Consider the following 15410-nt stretch of genomic DNA (forward strand, 5'->3'; position numbering starts at 1 on the left):
CGAAAAATAAATTTTAAAAAATAAAATAAAGTAAGTAGAAAAAAATATTAAAAATTAATCCGTGACCTGGACTGAACCCCTGACCACCGAGTCTACAAACTTCTTTACCCAGAACTTCCTTTCGGTTAATTACCAAAATCTATTTTGGCCTTTTATGTGCCCCCTAAATAGTGTATAAAAATTCCCTTTGGTACGATTGTTTGGTATATTAAGATTGAGTTATAAAACGGGAAAATTCAATCATTAGATCAAAATCTATTCAGGGTGGTCTGTCTTTTATTTTGTACACTATACATCGAGTTCTGTGAACAAAATATTCTTAAATTCACTCCGAAAATATGATGAAAAAAACTGTGGATCTTGGTTTTGAATCTACCCAGCTGTAGAGCGGGTACCAGCTTGTCAGGGAAATAATGGCGGTAGATGCACAATGCTGATTTTATTTTCACCATCACTCCTCGTTAGTCATAAATCGTGGAGTCTTAATATCGATGATCCACTAGCTCCCAATAGACTGTTGGACGAATTTTTTCTGCATATAAATATTTTGAATAAAGTTCTCTTCGCGCGAATATTTTATTGCTATATCATAATTAGGTTTGCAATAAGGTAAAATGAACGAGAGAAGGCCACACATTTTAAAGGAACCGCAACGTATAGGACCCCTATAGCCAAATTCGAGAAAAAAATTTTTACCTGTACAAATTTCAGATGCGATAAGTCAAAGAAAATGCATAAAACATTAAAAAAAAAAAAAAAAAAAAAAAAAAAAAAAAAAAAAAAAAAAAAAAAAAAACAGAATTTTATTTATTTGCTCTTTATTTATTTATTTATTGGAATTATTACTTTCTTTCTGTTCATTTCCTTCTTTGCTTGAACATTTTTATAATAATAGTAATAAAATAAGTTAAAATCTAAATAGAAAGAAATAAAATAAGTTAAAATCTAAACTAAGTTAAAATCTTTTCCAATTAAGTTCACAAAATAAAATTCAATTAATGAATATTATCAAAATATCGAATTTACAGTACTTATAATGAAACTGCAGAACATTATTAATAGAGATATTTTAAAATTTATTCAAAATAAACAAATATTTAATAATAAAAAATTTAAAAGTAATTTGCGATAATGTATCCCCTCCCCCACACACTTTTCTAATTTTACCAAGAAAAACTTCAATTTAAAAGAAAATAATAATAAAAATTAAACAGCAATGAAATGTTTGAATTGGTATTAGCAAAAGGAAAAAAAAATTTTAATAAATAAATAAAATAAAACATTAAATTAATTTTTCCCCTTCACCAAAAACTTTTGCTATCAGTACAATTTAACAACTAATGAACTCTAAAATAAACTCACAACTCCTCTGTTATAGTGATTTATGATGACAGCTATCCCCACCTCTCAATTAATACCCAGTCGGCTGTCGTAGTAGAAGAAGAAAAAATACCAGCCAAAAACTCGGGCCCGCCCCTAGAGAGGCAGACAGGCAACCCGAGTTATTCCGGGCTTGCCGCTTTACGTGTAGAAATCATGCCCGAGTTATTACGGATCCTCCGCCAGGAGGGTTAGGGGGGCCCGCAAAAAATCCAAAACCCTTTTGTGTGACTAACCGGGAGAGTGTTCTTGAAGCTAAATAGTCGGACGCAGATCGTGTATGCGTGCTCCATCTGGTAGGACCATGCGGAGTGTGTGATTAGCTGAGCGCGAGCTGGCGTGGGTTCGAGTCAAGGCTGTTGTCAATTTTTAAATTTTTATCTTCTTATGTTTATTTTATATTATATTATTTCTTTTCTGTGTTTTTTGATATTTTAGAGAGCTGTAAGCATGAAAAAGATTTTTTTTCCATCGGGAAATAGCGAATAATGCATAAAAATATAAAAAAACCTGGATAATTAATTTATGTATTTTACTTTATATGGATGGTGTTTTCAATAGAAATGTAAACAATAACAATCTCGAGCTCGGGGCCTACTCTAGTTCCGGTTAAAAAGTTTGCAGCTGCTTACTACATGTTATTCTGATAGGCGATGTTTTCAAACGGATAATTTTGTTTTCAATAAAAGAAATAAATTAGATAATTTCTGAGCTCAAATCTGCCGTCTTTCATAAGATATTAATGTTATTATGTAATTCTGGGGAGTCTGGAGTGAAAATGTGTTTTAGTTATTTTGTTATTTATTATTAAAAAAGGTGACATGGTTGCTAGATTTTGAATAACTCGCTTTTTTGGCAATCTTGATTTGGCCTCTTTTCATTTGTTTATTACTGTTTGTTCGTGTTGCAAGCTGTGCACCATCTTACGTTAGTGTTAACACTTCTAGTATTGTAAACACAAGTATTTTTAGCATTTTAAACATAAGTAATAAGTAATCAAAAACATTGTTTGCAAGAATCTCAAAACACAATGATGCCAAATGGCTTTAAAATACAACTGAAACAGTAACCCGGAAATTTAGGCAGTCCCGAGCTTGCAGCGTTCCCTAGTGTAGAATACACCATCCGTTATTTTTTAACTTCTTTTACAATATTTTCGATACTTCAGCGTGCATAAGGAGTTCTATATATAAAAACAAATATCTTTCTTTGCTAAAGAGCGAATAATCGATGAAAAGGGGGCAGAAACGGTCGGGTCAAGCACTCAAAAGTCAAGACCACCTAACACCCTTTAATATCAAGCTATAATGTTCAATCTATAATGCTGAAAATAGGGGCCCTAAGGTCCAAACAAATGTTCCAAAGGAAATTTTAAACAGCAATTAGGGGGCCCACAATGGGTCCAAAACCCTTTAGTTTGACTGACCGGGAAAGGATTCTTTAAGCTAAATAGTTGTGGCAACACCGTGGTCTGCTTGGTGAGGCTGCGCGCTAGTACCTTTCGCAAAGCGGGCAGGTGCGGGTTCGAATCTCGGCAATGGTGAATTTTTTAAAAATTTTTTTATTTGTTTATTATATATATATTACTTTTTTAATGTGTTTTTCGATATTTTAAAGGGTCCTATATATAAAAAATATTTTTTTCCTTCGGAAAATGGCGAATAATATGTAAAAAATGGAGAACTCCTGGAAAATTTATTTATTTATTTTATTTCATATTATTTTTTAGCTTCTTTTTCATTATTTTCGATACTTAAGCGTGAATAAGGTGTTCTATATGTAAAACAAGTTTCTTTTTTTATTAAAGAGCGAATAATGGATGAAAAGGGGGCTGAAATGAACGGGTCCGGCACTCAAAAGTAGAGACCGCGTAACTTTCTTTAATATTATGCTTCAATGTTCAAACTTTAAATAAGCTTTAATGTATATGAGTGGTCCAACGGCTAGGGCCTAGCGCAGTGTGTTATTCGTGGAGCACGGGCTGGTGCGGGTTCGAATCCCGGCAGTAATCCGTTTTTAAAATTTTTTTTCTTTCATTTATTTTACATTATATTATTTTTGTAATGTGTTTTTCGATATTTTGGAGGGTCCTATATATAAACATCTTTTTTTCCTTCGGGAAATCGCGAATAATTCTCAAAAACAGGAAAAATAATTTATTAATCAACAGAAATTATCCAATTTATGTTAGGTGTCAGTTTTAGTTCAATCAACAGATATTATTCAATTCATATAAGGTGTTGTTTGTTGTTTCACTTCTAAGTTCGTAAGATTATTTTTAATAACCCTGTGCAACTATAACAAAAATGCTCGCTGTTTCACGTGAAAAAATTGTGAGGCATAAAACTTTTGTTTCCTTCTCCTACATTTCAACTTGTCTTAATTTTTTACTTTTATATTTAGCTATTAATGAAATATGTTTGATTATTTTATCATAAATACAACTAACTGTTATTGGGTTTAGATATAGAGAATTTTTTAGAGTAAAAATTACTTTTTTCACTTCTTGTAAGGAACTACCTCAATCTCCAACAGTGTATGAACCACTTCCCCTATCTATTTTTTTTGAAGAAAAAAAAATACAAAAAATCAACATACCTTTTTATTTCACTAATAAATACAAGAAACTAAGACAAAACATAATACACTAGTTTTAAGTTCAAATTTTAGTTTTTTTATGTGTAAAAAACATTTAATTTACCATAAGTTTACTGTCCCAATTTATTTCGGGCAAATGAAAAAAATTAAATATTAATCTTTGTATTTGTTCACATTTTCATAATCTGAAAAATCACCTGCATTACTTTTACGCCTGCATTACGCTCGCGAACGCAGTTTTTTTACTCTTTTTTTATTCTATGTAAATTCAGCAACCATCAGTCCCACAAACACCAAAACTTCCAAACAAAAACTGGCAAACTTTTAATCACAGCAGATTATGATTTTTTTTTTTTTTTTGCTTTGCTTCCGGCCGAGTAAACACTTGATGAAACAAAACGTATTGACGAATTCTTCCATTGCTGAGTTTACTCGAGATATTAAATCTTTGCAATTTATACATACCCGAGTTAACTCGGGATGATCAGTGAAGCGGTTAAATATAGTCTAATCACGCTATAATGAACACTCGGTTGTAGTGGACGTTTTTGGGGTTCTGAGTCAATTCATTATGAACACAATTCTTCGTAGGCACAACTCATTGCAGGTATAACTCGTCTCAGCGATAATTCGTCGTGATTTCCTGCTGTTTCGATGAAATACATTTATGTACGCAGACAAAACTCTTGCATTGTCTTCCTAACCAAGCATGTAATTTGTGGCTAGTTTGAAAGCTTAGGGTTTCTTATTGTCGTTGACCATGGGCGGAAGGGTATGAGCAATGCTACACTAAAATCCTTTCTATTTGCTAAGCGTCATACTTGTAATTAAATAAAATGTGAGAAAATAAAAATTGCTAAAAAAAATTCTTAAAGGGTAAAGAGTAAAAGGTTAAAAATTTCCGAAAATTCGTCTAATTAATGATTTTGCTTTAGTTAAAGAATAAAACCGTTTTCGGTAATAGAATTGGATATATTTACTGAAATTGTTAATATGCCGTGGTAATTATAATTTTTCGTTTCATATAATTGAATGAATATTACGAAAGTTTATAAATACTGAAATGTTATGTGAAATTTTAAAAGTAATAAAGAAAAAGTGTTAAAAACTTAGCAAGCTATTAGTGTTTGAAATAGTAGTTATAAGTAGAGCAGGCGGGGAAATAACATTTTCCCAAGTTCTGAATAAGTTCAACTTGAATATGATGAAAAATTCAAACGTTATTGGCATTTAGGAAAATATTTTTCTGGAATATTTTAAAATGGATTTGAATGAAAAATTTTGTTTACCTTACAAGAAAAATGTTTCGATTATTATTAAATTAAATTATTATCAAACATTATTTTTTAAAGGCAAATATTTTGTTTAAAAATTCTGTGCTGATATTTCCTGATTCACTTGAATAATTCTGAAGATTATGGTGTCTTCTACTGAAGTACATGGTGTGAATTTTAAAATAGCAGTAAAATTTTTTATTTGTTTGAAAGATGGTAACTTGACCGATGGTCGTCACACAGTGCTTTTTAAAAATAAGTGGTTAAAATTGTAAGATATAGTGATCATTTTTGGTATTTTTATATTGATATCAGACATAAGTTAAAATGTGTTCCATTTAAACCTTTTTCTTGTATAATATTCTTCACTTAACCACTTCCCTGATTTTCCTAAGTTGACTCGGGTACGCATTATACTACAAAAATTTATTATCCCGTATACTCGGGCATAGCAGAATTCGTCACTACGTTTTGTTTTATCATATTTTTACTCGGCCGGAAGCAAAACAAAAAATAATAATAATTTGCTGTGATTGGAAGTTTGCAAATTTTTGTTTGAGAGTTTTGCTGTTTGTGGGACTGCAGACGTGTTTTATATAATGGTATATACGATGGTTGACGAATTTACGTAGAAGGAAAAAAAAAAAAAGAGTAAAAAAACGGCGTTCGCGAGCGAATATGAAAGTAATGCAAATGATTTTTCAGATATGAACATATATAAAAACTTATGTTTAACTTTTTTTATTTGCCCGAGATAATTTGGGATGGTAAATTAAAAATCTTTTACACATGAAAAAATTAAAATTTTAACTTAGAACTTGTGTATTATGTTTTGTTTTAGTTTCTTGTATTTATTAATGAAATAAAAAAAAATTTGCCACTGGCGTTTTTTGCATGTTGATTTTTCGCATTTTTTTTTTCTTTCAAAAAAATTGGTAAGGAAAGCGGTTAAGCACAAACAATGTATTTCCCAAAAAAATTTATTTTTCATAATAAAAAGACTAGTATCTTTAACTCGTTATAATCATACAATTTTTTGTATTTATAATGTCAGGCTTTTGATGGCGATTTAGAAATTAGTCAGTTTTCTCGCTTATATCTAGCTTTTACTGTATATTTTTATATGATTTTATAATTTATCTATCTCCAACAAAAAAATTGATTAAAACCTAAAATAGATATAAAGTCCCCCCCCCCTCCAATGGTCAGACGAAATATCGTTTTGTCCATTTTATTAATCTTTTGACAATTCTATGTCCATCATGCTGAATGCAGTTTTCTGATTGTTAACTTTGTCACCTAGTTGTGAAAAATTCATATCCTTGCTGACATTTGGGCGGAATTCAGCTAAATTTCGCAATTACGATGGCTCAATTAAGCCAGCCAGAAGCCTGTATTTTTGCATACATATCGCATTTAGAGATATGCAAAAATTCAAGATTTTGACTTGCTAAATTTGTCCATCGTAAATGAGAAAACTTAGCTGAATTCCGCCCTAGAGAAAGCTATGGATTTACAAACTATAGATTAGATTAATAAAGAAGCTGACATAAAACTCACGGGTTTTACACTACTGTACTGATATTTTGTTTAAAAAAAAATTATTAAAGAAAAGACACGTAAAATAAACTTTCTATTCGATTTCTTTCATGTGGGGGCCAGGGGCAACTACCCCGTATGTCCCTGCCTTAGTCAGGCGATTAAGACGTTAAGAGATTTTGATAAATAAAATAAAAAAAAGAATTATTTTCTAGGACAAAATATTTTGAGGTGACAAAAAGCTTAAATTTAAAACAATAACAATAAAGAGTGGTCATAAAATCTGCGTTTTTAATTAAATTATTACAGAAGAAAATAAACACAGGCAACAATGAGCCTTTCCAATGTTCAACACAAATTTAATAAGCAAACGAGGATTATTGTACTCGATTTTTCAAACACTAAGCATATTTATTACGCAGAAAAGTCCAGGACTTCGAGTATATTAGAGATGGGGAATCTCTTCAGAATACTAAGCAATAAGGAGATTTTTAAAAACTTAAATTCGTACAATATAAATTTAATAACACTAAAATAAATGAAGGCTCGTGACAACCTAGTAAAAACAACTGTTTTCTCTTCTTTTAATATAGATTTAAAAAATAGACTAATTTTTTTAAAAAAAAGTACTAAGTGATAATCAAATGATCACATTAAGAATTCACTTAGATCTAGTATTAGTTTATTCTTTTAAAAAAAGAATAAGTTTGAAAAACAAAATCAAACGCTATATCCATTTTCGAAAATACACAATCTGAGCCTTTTTTTTAAAAAAAAAAAAACACGCATTTTCAGTTGTGCCCAGTATAAAAAGCTCCTTGACAATTCATAAAAATGTTATTAAAAAATATTTGAGAAATTTCGCAGCTAGAAATCTGATATTTATACAATAAATGGAACTCTCTAATGATATGTATTTATTATTTAAGACATTTTTATTCTATTAACGGGGATGAAATTCATTCATGCATGTAAGATTTTATTTCAGAACCAAAAAAAAATCTAATTATTGTAATTATGATTCAGAATAATTTTTGTGTTTCATATTTTCATCTCCATAGACTGCAGTTGATTTACTACTATTTTCTTCATTTTAATTTTTTGATACATTGTTCAAAGATCGATCAAGTTCAGCTATGGTACAAACATAATGACTAATTATGAATAATTGTATAAGTAAATAACTATAGTGCATAAAAAAGGAATTAGAATTGTTTATTTATTATCTTAAAAGAATCAGACAAGTCAAATTAGTCACTTAATATAGCATGTTTATAATGGCTACTATAAAAAGGTAGATGCACACAATATTTAATAATATTTTGTATAATTTTATATACAAACTTGTTAGTCTACAATCAAAATAATACCCAATAATTTTTTTTTGTTATACCCTAGATATTTTAACATGATAAAAGTAACTCTTTAAAACTTAACACTAGATTGCCACCATTTTGACTGCTTTTTAATTTGCAAAAAAGTGTACAAATAATACATAAATTTTTTATTATTATTAATATTTACTAATAACTTGTTATAATTCTGTAAGTAATATAAAAAATATTTAGAATTGGTAATTAAAAATTTTTTTTTACACATTAGTTATTCTTTCACAATGCAGTCATTTTGACTGCTTTTAGGCAATATAGGTATATACTATATTGCATTTATTGCTATATTTTGCATTTATTGCTATATATGCTATATTTTTACACATTAGTTATTCTTTCACAATGCAGTCATTTTGACTGCTTTTAGGCAATATAGGTATAGACTTAAGTTTTAGTCTTTCTAGTATTAATTTTCAACAGCGTTTGAAAATACAAGTGAAAGTTTTTTTAAAAAAACAGCTTTTTATTATTTTTTTTTCTTCTTAATTAGTGGAAAAGTTGTGCAGATAAAATTCATGTAATGTAAACTCAAAATTGTTTAGAAAAGTATCCATATTGCAAGAAAGTTTTTTAAATAATAATTTCTTACAATTTCTTACTGGAAATTGTTCAAAAAAATGTATTTTCATACCATGCATTTTGGAACATTTCCCCTAAAAGTATAAGTTGAACTCGTACAAATGAGAAAGATAAAACACTGAAAGCATGGAAGAAAGGTTGAAATAAGCCATTAACTTTTATAAAAATATAAGAGACGCTGAAGTAAAGAGAGTAAGTACTAAAATTCGGTGTTCGTAGTTTTCTAATTTCTTTTATAAAGGCATATTTAAATTGAAAAATTATTTTTGGGTTGTTTTATTTAGAGCATACAAACCTAAACATTTTATTGCTTAAAAAGAACACTTAATTATGAAGCACTTACATATTGCTCATAACATATTATAGTTTTTGAGAAATTTCTAAAAATTTTAATTTTATGATCTCTGAATATTTTTCTAAACAATTTCTCAATTAAAAAAAAAAAAAGATTAAAGCCAAATTGAATAAAGCTGAAACATGAAAAGAGCAAATATAATGTCACAAAAGAGACATACTATCTATAATGAAACACTTTCTTCAATGCCAAAATGAAGAAAGTGCTTTATTATAATACAGAAATGATTGTAGGTTTGTTTATAGAACATTATTTGTATTGAACCATCCAGCCAACCAAACTAAAAATTGTGGAGAAATTTTTCAAACATCTTGAATTTACTACTCGGAAATAAAAATTCCAACCGGTAAAAAATTAAAATAATTATCCTAAGAAAAGACAACAATACTTATAACCCATTACAAACATAAATACTCCATTAAATAAACAAAACTGAGACATGCAACAGGGATGATTGCCTGATATTAATAGAGATTATTTCAATTTTTGACACAGATTTGGACAATTCTTGAGTAATAAAAAAAGTAATAATAAGAAAATTATTTCAAAAAATATAAAACTTTTAAAAATATCATTTTTTAACTATCGACTGTCATTGAAAATGTAAAAAATTTGTTGTGGATTATAAGTAAGCTAGATACGAAGCTATATATATATTTTGCTCTTAGCCATGAATCAGCATTTCAATGCTTAAAAATAAATTGTGTGAATATGAATTGCAATATAAGATTTTTAAATCGTGTGAATAAGAAACACAATGTTCGATTTTAAAATTGCCAGAATGCAAAACGTGATGTGCAATTTTAAAACAAAAAAGCATGAATTCTGATGTGTAATATAGAAACTAACACCTCTAGTCAGAGTTTTCAAATCCTTTCAATAGCTTTAAAACAAAATATGTTTCGGCAAATTTACAATATTAGGAAATATTATATGCTACTATATTAAAAGAACTAGAAGAAAATTAGAATCTTTAACTTTTATTAATATCTTGATTTATAAAATAAAACTACTATAAAAAAATGTTAATGATCAAGTATCATAAATGATGAAATTCATAATTATAAAGAAAAAGAAAAACAAGTAAATTATGAGTGATGTAAAATAAATCACGGAGAAAAAAGTATTTAAAAAACAGTAACAAAAAAAAAAAAAACAGTTTTAAGCATCATAAGGAAATCTCATAATCAATCTAATAGTGAAGTCAATAAATAAATCATTTACAGGTACCGATATAGCGTTCCACATTTCGAAATGTTAGCTTCAAATGCAAATATTAATGATTAAAAAACTAATAATTTATCAAACACAAAGCTTTAAAGTTATAAATTAAAAAATGGGCTTGTGGTGTTTTTATCACAATTAAAAAGTTTCTTTTAGACTTCTAAAAAAGAAAGGAAGCTTGAAACTGAGAAGGACATTATATCCTCTAAAAAGGCATTTTTCAGCAAACGAGGGTATTGTATTTCACAACAAAAAAGCATAATTCTTAAATTAATATTTAAAATTTTAATTTTTGCATTCAAAATATTCTTATTTCAAACAGGTCAACTCGAAGTAAAATTTGCGATAAATTCGCGCATTCAATAAATCTGTTTAAAACTTAGCGATTTTTTGGCTTTTAGAAAATTTTGCATGTCATGAAGTATTGTATTTAAAATATCGAAATTTGAAAAAAAATATGAGAAAATGACTGAAAAAATGAAGGTTTAAAATTTAATGCGCATGAAGTCTTGATTAAGACTTTATGTGCATACAATTCTTAACATTTATTTAAGGGAAAGAGTATTAAAAATAGATTTTGAATTTTAATCAGAATTACAGTTTTGAATAATATAATATTATATGAATTATACATACACAGTTTCAAATTTACATCTCAAATCAAAGACATATAGGTTTCAATAAAGGAGGGGAAGAATAGGATTAACAAGAAATTCTTTAAAAGCAAATGAGGTAAACATTTATTATATTTTAAAAGTAATGAATTGAAAATTGGCCAGTTCATGCATAAATACTCTTCTATGAAAATTAATGATTTTAAAAATTATCTAAAAATTGCAGTTATCAATAATGAACAGAAAGTGGAGGAAAATTGCTTGATAAAAAAAAAATATAAGTATAACTTAATCACAATCATGGGATTAAAATAATCCCAATAAGGGCAATTCCACGAAAGTGTCAACTTTTAAGTGAAATTTTTTTTTTATGAATTGCATATTTTAATTTTAAAAATATGTTAAAAAATAGCCAAAGTCTACATATTACTGTTTAATTTTTGATAATTTTAAGTTTTTTGAATCCGGCAGCATTCTAAAGTAATTACATGGCTGACAAGTGAATTCTTCACATTTGTGCTCAAATTGTTTTCTTGAAAAATACTTATAAAATAAAAGAAATGCATCTTTCTTTTGCAATATTTTGATAAAAATATGCATATAGTACAAAATTAAAACATTTAAAACATAGCCTTTAAGTCATTTCAAGTTTAATATATTAAATAAAAGTAACTTTTTTTTGTGTCATTCCGTCACATGTTTTAGTATATTTTTTTTAATAGCAGCTGCGTTTTTGAATGAAAATGTGTATATTTTGGAATATAAAGCAGATGTGGCATAAGAATCAATGAGGAATTGCAAAATTCTATGCATTTGATTATTAACTTCCAATAATTAGCGTGACGGAATGACAAAACGAGTCCTTGAGAAGCTTAGTCAAAAACTAGGGAATTATTTTTTTTTTTCAATTAACCTAATGGCTAAAACAGCTGTTGAAAGACAGATAAAATGTTGAAAAAGACCAAGATCCCCATGATATGATGAAGAAAAAAAAAACAGAGAAAGAAAGGCAGAGAAGAAAGCGTCTGTGACAAAAGTTGCACTTAAAAAACTCAGAAGTGCAAACGCTGTTGTGCAGAGATTGTGTAAAAAAAGAAAAAATCAAATTCTACCAATATCTTCACATACAAATAATTTAAATTCCCTATACAAATTCCTGCAGAGTCTTGGTAAAGCCATAAAAAAAATTGTACACTCACCATAAAAAAAATTGTACACTCACTTCCAAAATCACCAATAGAGGTAAAAAAAATTAATTCAATCTTTATGTGAGAAGTATTTAACATCGAATTCAAAAGAAACTAAGTGAGAAAAGTAATGTTGATGAGCTGTTTAATTTGGTTAAAAAAATTTTTACTGTCAAGATGATGTTAGTTACAAGCCCCCAAGTATGAAGGATTCAGTCATAATACAAACTCTGACAGAGTAACGAAGAGTGCAGATGCAATATATACTTATGGCCTTAAAAGAGGCTTTTCATAAAGAAGCATATATTGATGTAAAGTGTGTCTTATCTCATTTTTGTTCTTATTCTCATTTTTGTTAAGTGTATTTCATCAATACCTCACAGCACATGCACCTATAAATACCATGTAATTGTGATGTTGTTCTAAAAGGCCAAACAAGATGTTGGCTGCTGTAAAACAGCACATAATATGTAAAAGAATTTTATGATTTCATAAAGTTGAAGCAACAAGCCAGGAACAAGAGACCTGCACTAGATGCTCATGTAGTTGAGAATCGAATCATCAAAATTGGAATACTTTCTAATTTTAACCAAAACCAAGTGTATGATTTGAAAAGCCACTGTTTTGAAGAGGAAATGGAAAATATGATTGAGGAATATGCGGTCGGCTCTTTAATCATTGTCCCATACTGTGAAAAAAAAGAAGGCACATTTATATGCAGCGCAAATTACTTTGATAAACAAAGACGATTTAGATGTTTAAGTATTTAAAGAACATAGGACAAAAATTGATTTATGCATAAATTTCCTGAGAACGAAGATAAGATGTGACATTGGCAAGTTAGATATAAAACCTCTTCTGAGACAACCTAATTTTCAAATTGTTGAAATTTTAACTGATTCTTATGTAAATATTAATTCTGTTTATCTGTTACATTCTGTTTATCATTTACATATTAATAAAACATTTTTAAATGAAGACTTTCTTCCACTAAACTTTTTGTCATTCCGTCACGGTCATTCCGTCACAGCAAATAGATGTTAATAACTGCTAGCCAACCTGAGGTCAATTTTCCAAATTCACAATTTACATTGCTTACACATTATACTAAAAGTAAAAAATAGTTCAGGAAAATAATAGTTGCAAAATTCACAGAAACTACCGGTTCTAAGCGGCATGCCGAAAGCTTGGTTGCCAAAATGTCATTCCGTCACACAAGTAAAAAGTTCATAAAATTAAAAAAAATACAAAATTCTTTTTTTTTAGTTTATGAATCACATTATACCAATAATAATGACATGCATGAGAAAAAATCATGTTTATTTGAAATTAGATGCATAGAAACTTCAATTAATTGTCATCATGCAAGTCAAAATGTCATTCCGTCACATATGGAATTGCCCATAAGATAACATAGGATAGAATTGAAGAAAAGTAAATGTAAAAAAAAAAAGGGCTCGGTGATATTTTTTTTCTTTCAAAAAAATTTTTTTTTTCTGTTTCAACTGTTGGCTATTAAATTTAAATATAATTATTCCAATTTCAAAAGCTTATAACAAATTTCAATTCAAATTCTGAAACCACGAGAGCTAGAGATGTTGCGGGGTGAGAATACCTGGTGGAAAGTGAATCTTTCACACAACCAATTCCTAGCTGAATATGCAAAAAACATACGATTTTAACATTTATGGAAAACAATGCAAAAATCGTTTGATTTTCAGTTGAGAAAACTTTTTACAAGATAGTGTTCTAAAGAAATTTATTGCACGTCATTATAAATCAAAACATATGTTTTTTTTTGATGATATGACTATTATGGAACATATGACTTGTCATATTTTAACTTAAAAGTTTCTAAAAGAAATTTGGGGTGAGTGTTTGGACTCAGAATAATTAACTTAGACTTTAATTTTTCAATAATGTTCTTTGTAATCATTTAAGTTTTCAAAAGGATTTATTAATGTAGCTCAGATAAATGCAGGATATTTCAAATATATTTTAATAAAATGAATGAAAAATGTTTTATCTACCAAGTTTTAATTATCCGATAACTACAAATGCAATGAGATCTTTCTTAGTGCTCTCTTATAAATTTTTTGATGGTCAGTGAAAAATTTTATATTATTACTTGTGTTAACCTAATTTTCTGCCAAACATGAGCAAATGCACCATTTCAATAAATATTCTTTTATTAATACTAAAATGTATATTTCCATTAATTTTATTTTTCTGATAATTTTAATGGTTTTGAGGATGTTTATAAATATTAGTAATTCAATTATATATATTAGTAATTCAATTGGAGTAAACTCTGAGGAGAAATTTTCAAATTATGCTTGTTTATTTTAAAACTTGATACGGTTATTGACAAATTTGACTTTTTGAAAATGTACAATTATCCCACTTGAGATTAATCATCTGCTTTTATGATGGATTATACTTGCAAGTTCTATAAATAAAATGAAACAAATGTCACAAAAAGTTAGTGTTCAACTAAATGATTTGTTCATGGTCAGTGGTGCATATATTCACCATTCTTAAAATAAGAAAATATATTTCTTAAATGAAATTATTTTCCATGCACAAAACTTTTTTTTGGGTGTCAATTCATGTAATTTAATTAGCCTGATGTAAAGAAAAAAACTTTAACCAGACTTGTTGGAAATTGAATGTGCTGACATGAGTAATAAACATGATTAATAGTAAGTTTAGTTTAAAGTTACTGATGGTCAATTTTATTCTTCTTGAAAATATAAAGGTAAATCAACTTATATTAAAAATGCAATAAAGTGATTCCAAATAAGTCTTTTCTGGAGCTATGTAAAAATTAAGATTTTTTTTGTTAAATGTCTACCTTCAAAAATTATTGTTAAAACAATCGTTTCGGTTTCAACATGCGCCTTCATTTACTAGGAAATTAATCTTTGATGAAGTTTAAATCAGTAGAATAATTAATGTGTTATTTGAGAGAAAATATTTATGTTCCACTTAAAAATGTTATTTATTATTGCATTAACTCCTTTGTTAAAAGCACTTTTAAGATAAAAGTATTATATATACATATTTTTCTATCTTTTCAACAGTTATCTTTGAAATTAATTCATTATGCTTTTATTAACTTTCAATAAGTATCAATACAATCCCCTATTTTTAATTTTGTATTTATTAATATAGTTAAAATAGTTTTCAGCATTAGATATTTGGATTTACATGTCCTTCTCCAAAGTGGACACTTCTCTTTAACGAACATATTTCTCTATTCCAAAGGT

This window comes from Parasteatoda tepidariorum, chromosome 12 (genome assembly GCF_982258835.1).
Source record: "Parasteatoda tepidariorum strain Cologne lab strain chromosome 12, Ptep-v5.0, whole genome shotgun sequence".
NCBI classification, from domain to species: Eukaryota; Metazoa; Arthropoda; class Arachnida; order Araneae; family Theridiidae; genus Parasteatoda; species Parasteatoda tepidariorum.